Genomic DNA, 5,837 nt, shown 5'->3' on the forward strand with positions numbered 1-5,837 from the left:
ACTAATTCAGTGTCTCTGGAAACAATGTCTCTGTCTATGTCTCATCTGTCAAACACGGTTTGTGTCTTAGTGTCCCTGTCTCAGTGTCCTGTCCCTGCAAACAAGCACAGCCAAGGGGATTAGTCCCACCATGTGCATGCACGAGATCTTACTTGAAAATTTCAAACCAATGGTGCAAGCACAAAGAAGGCTCTCCAACAATGAAGGAGGTAGTTCACAAGGAGGTAATAAAGCTGAGGGATGCAAGAATTATATACCCCATCTTTGGTAGCCCATGGGTAAGTCTGATACAAGTGGTTCCAAAGAAGGGAGAATCATAGTGATTTCTAATGAGAAAGATAAATTGATCCCTACAATAGTCACAAGATAGAAAATGTGAATTCATTACTGGTGGCTTAATCTAGCTACACGGAACGACCACTTCCCCCTCCCATTCATTGATCAAATGTTGGAGAGGCTTGCTGGCTGATGCCAGGGCATCTTGGCTAGTTTCACAAGCCATTTTTAGTTTGTTTTAGAGTAGTTTTATGCATTTCTTAGGCAATAAGTAAGTATTTGGATGAGAAATTCATGCTTGTCTTGATTCAATCAAACATTGTTAATTTTGTGCATTTTTATGAGATTTATGCCATAATTACTTGTGTGCTAAGAATGAGGCAAATTCTTGTGACTAGAGCAAAGCTTTGATGTATTTGTTTGGTTGATGATAGGTGGAAAGGAAGCTAAGAAAAGGAAAGGCAAAGAGGCAACAAGAAGGCCATGAAAGGAGGCAAAGGGAAGCAACGTTGGAGCCAAAGTTGGTGCTCCAACATTGCTGGAGGGGTATACTTCCAACAAGAATAACTTAAGCTACAGAGCTCCAAATGGGGTGATTTTGAAAGCATTGGAAAGTAGGAATCGAGAGCTTTCCAAGTATATATGGCACTACATAGGAGACACTAAAATTGAAGGAGAAAACTGCCCCGAAAAATGTATAAATGAACATGGTACCAACCTGTAGTAAGGCCAGCTAACCTCTGCACTTTCGATGGCGATTAACTCGAGCTCCAAATGATGCGCTTCCAATGGCATCGGAAAGTAGAAATTTGGGGCTTTCCAACAATAGATAATAGTATGGAGTGGACAACACATTTGAGCTTCCGAATCTGGCAATGTTCCCAACATTGGTGTAAACGTTGGAGGTCCAACATTGCCTCCAACGTTGCACTCCGACGCCAGCGACCCTGTCCCCTTCAAAGGAGCATAACTTGAGTTGCAGATGTCCAATTGAGGTGATTTCAGTTGGGTTAGAACGCTGACATTCAGAGCTTTTCAACCATATATAATAGTTGATAGTTGGCATTAAATTTGCAACGTTGACAAGAGGACAAAGTAACGTTCCCAGGGCTTGATGTGCAACATTCAGTTTGGAACTTGAAAATTTGGCATCCACGCGCACGCGTAGGTGACCGCATGCATGGATGTGCGAACGTTGGAGTCCAACGTTGCCTCAAACGTTAGCCTCTAACGTCCGCGATAAAATTTCAGAAATGAGAGTTGGGAATTTTGCATCGACGCGTACGCGTCAATGACGCGTTCGCATGAACATACTTTTTCAGCCCAACCACGCGCACGCGTACGGCACGCGTACGCGTGAATAGCAGAACGTTGGCCCTCTAACGTTGAGTCAAACGTCAATGACAGCAAACTAGAAACCATTCTTCAAAGGACGTTTGGCCCAACGTTTTACCTCAAACGTGATCACCAACGTTAAGGCCAATTCAATTCCAAATTGCACCTATGCCCAATATGAAAGTTAGTTGCCAATGCTCATCACTAAGAATCATTCCTCATTGCTTCAATCAAGGCCAAGGACCACATCCAAATACTTGATCCAATTGAAAATGAGAAGATGTTTATAAATAGAAGAATTGTTGAAGATGAGGGGATCTTTGGGGAGGCCCTGAGGGGGCTCTGGGAGTTCAATTCCCCGATTACATTTCCTGCACTTTTTTCTTTCTTTCTTTTGTACTTTATTTATTTCTTTCTGCACTTTTCTTTTTTTATAAAGTTGAATTGAGCTATGAATAACTAACCCCATTTCATTAGGTTAGGGAGCTCTGTGTAATTCAATGGATCAATATTAGTTTTCATTCATCTTCTTCTCTCTTTTCTCTTGATTTTGCTAGAAAGATTTCGTTCTTCATCTAATTGGATAGTTATCTTGGGAAAGAAGCTATTAATAATTGGATCTCCTCGGAACCTTGGAAGAGGAATGAGGAGATCATGCTAGAAATGCTTTCTCACATTGGATTAGATTGGGGTTTGGATGGATATAGTGACATGTAATCCTACCAATACTTTAATTTATGAATTTGTGTGGTATAATCAGTCACCAAACTTTATCTCTTCCCATGAGCACTTAAATCATGGAATTGGGCAATTGTTCATGCTTAGAGAGATTGGTGAGCCAAGGAATTGGGATCCAATCACTTAAGATTGCCAAGGAGATCAATGAATGCATTGATTGCGGAAGAGATGGAAATGAATTTGATCCGGAGAATTGTACATCTCCTGAACCCAATGATTCCCCTTCTCTGATCTACCCATTCTGTTTACATTCTGCTTCTTTAATTTCATGTTAAATCCCCATTCCCTTTTAATTTCTTGCAATTTAAGTTCCTGTTTTTTAATTCCAGCAATTTAATTCTCTGTCATTTAATTTCTTGCCATTTAAGTTTCCCACCAATTTTACTTTCTGTAAATCTCAATTCACTTCCGATTTTGCTCAACTAGCATAATTCTCCAATTAACATTGCTCAATCTTCCAATCCCTGTGGGATTCAACCTCACTCTACAGTGAGTTTTTACTTGACGACAATCCAGTGCACTTGCCGAAAGGAAATTTGTTGAGAGGCAAGTTTCCGCGCATCAAGTTTATGGCGCCGTTGCCAGGGATTGGTTTTGTATTGACAATAATTAAATTGAAGGATAACTAGATTGAGCAATTTTTCTTTTCTTTTGTTAATATTTTTGTTTTAGTTTGTTACTGCTATTTTCTGCACTTTGAGTTATTTTTCTTTGTTCATTTACTTTTTAGCACACTAACCACTAGCTGTTTGTGATATTACCTTACTATGGAAATTCTAATGTCTTTTGGTGATTATTGTTTGAGACAGAGTCTTTTGCAAGAAAGAAAGGAGCATTCAATATCTTTTGGTGACTATTGTTTGAGACAGGGCATCTTGCAAGAAAGAAGGAAGCATCCATCATATTCTGGTCAATCAAAATTCATGAAAAACTCTCCACCACCACAGAATGATTCATGTTATTATGCTCATGGTGGGTGGGAGCATCAAGAAGCTGAAATGGGGTACTTTCCAGAGCCACAAAATGGTCCATATTTTGGTGAAATTGATCACTACTCAAGTTGTGGCTGGGAAGATCAAAATCAAAGGAATTTCACCCATCCATACCCCATTCATCAAGAGCCATCACCTCTTAATTATCCAATCTCATCTCCTAGTATTATATGTCCAAATTCTTCATCATTTGAGTATGCCTCAGCACAAAATTCCTTCCCATACCCATACAATTCATTCCACCACGCACAAAATTCATTCCACTATATATAAAATTCCTTTCATAATCCACAAAACTCATTTCATTACCCACAAGAGCCATACCACTTTCAGAACACACAACCACAAAATAACTAACTCCATTCACAAGCCAATCAGCCTCAACACCCCACTTCCAACCAACTATCACCACATGATGATGACAGAATGTCCAAAATGGAAGCTATGCTTGTAAACCTTTGCAAGGAGTGTGAAGACATGAAAAAATTCTGGAAAGAAGTAAGATCCAATCTGCAAAATCAAGATGCTGCTACTCAGAAACTTGAAGCACAAATTGGATACTTATCCAAGCAAGCTCCTGGCCGCAGTTCCGGTAATGCCACCAAGACAAGTACAATGGAGGAATCAGAAGAACAAGAAAAAGAGGCATTCATACCAAGTGAGATTCCTATGAAGAAGGAGGAGGTTGTGAGAGTATATAAGCTTAAGGCTCCATACCCACAGAGGCTACTACGGGTGACAAAGGAACATGCAAACTCGCTCCCAAAAGATTCAATGCAACATCATGTAAAAGAAAGGGAGGAAGCCAATCAAGGGAGTCCACACTCCAATGAAACAGAGAGTTGCATAGAGGGTGAGTTCATTGAACCACCAATTCAAGAAGCTCTTGATGAAAAGGAAGCTCCAACTATCCAACAGTACCCAAGTCTTGAGATCAAAGGAGTGAAGGCAGTAGAAACAAGCACAAAAAAGAGGATTGTGACTGAGAAACAAAGAACTATATCCATGAAGAGAAGATCAAAGAACAATCCAACTGCTGACCCAACAAGCAAGTTCACTCAAGCCAATCACAAAAGAAAGCTTGCTGGGAAGAATCACTCAAAGCAAGGGGCATCAATTGGCTCCTTTTTCCACTGAAGGTCATTCCTCTTAACAAACTGAAAGAAGAGGAAGAAATTCATGACCAAAATGTCAAGCTAATGACATTAAAAGAGCGCTTGTTGGGAGGCAACCCAACCAGAGGTAGTTTTCTTTTCCTAGTTATTTCAATAAAAGAGTTAAGTAGATTTCTCTGTATTGCAAGGAGCTAAGTTTGGTGTTGCACACGAAAAAAATTCAAAGCGTGAATGTAGGATTCTAAGTTTGGTGTTCCACCAAATATTTCATTAAAAGCACATTTCAATCCTTGGTATTAATAGTCACTGACTCCAAACAATTAGGGAAACTACTTAACAATTATTTTGATCTGTAGTTCATAGTTGTTTTCTTAATAAAAGCACATGAGGTTTTCTGCATGTATTCAATCTGTTGCATTAGGCAAGGAACTAAGTTTGGTGTTCACACACCAACATAAGTCCAGAAAATCACAATCATACATGCATGCTAACCATCTTTCAAGTGCTTGGGGAACAAGCAACTTTCAATCATTTTTACAGGAATTCAATCAATCTCTTGAAATGACTATACACCATCATCCAAGGAGACAAAGAAGGATGCAAAAGCTATGGATGATGATGACAAGGAAGAAACAAAAAAAACAACAAGAGGTTGTATTGTACTTAACTGTCTCTGATTTGTAGTGCTTAAATTGGAAGTATGAGTTAATCCTATTCTCATGAACATTCATATTCTGCTTGTTTCTCTTATTGACGTTTTGGGCTGCTAGTCTAAGTAACTGCTTCATTTTCATCTTGCTTGAATTGTATGCTGTGTCCTTGAGCTCAATAAAAAGAACTTTATAAGAATTTACTGTGAAAGACAATAGTTAAATCCAATGTGCAGAATAAAGTCCTAGTGTTGTCGTGGTAGTTGCTAGCTAAGTTGATTCATCAATAAGGTAAAGAGCTAAGATATCTCTTGAATTATGAGCTTCAAGTGTATTCTATGAGACTTAAATGAATTAATAAAGATCCTAAAAAGAGAAAAAGAGAATGAAAAAGAAAGAAAAGAGGAGAAAATAAAGCTAGGCACCAATAGTTTAGATCTTGAGGCATGTGTCTGTGGTGTTTTTGTGCAAGGATCTGCTTGGATGAGTAAGTTCTTAGGAGTGCTTCATCACTTGACAACTTGGGTTAACTAACCTGGGATTGTCAACTGAAAGTCCACTATCAAGAGCAACCTTGTCACAAGGCATTTAGCAACCCAAAGAGGTGCTGGACACCAAGGTCTAAGGAATGAATAACAAACCATGTGCCTGTGGTGTGTATGTGCTGAGGAGAGACTTGGGTAATTAAGTCCTTAGGGGTGTCTCAACACCTAGCACCTTGAACCAACTGG

This window comes from Arachis ipaensis, chromosome B01 (genome assembly GCF_000816755.2).
Source record: "Arachis ipaensis cultivar K30076 chromosome B01, Araip1.1, whole genome shotgun sequence".
In the NCBI taxonomy this organism is placed as follows: Eukaryota; Viridiplantae; Streptophyta; class Magnoliopsida; order Fabales; family Fabaceae; genus Arachis; species Arachis ipaensis.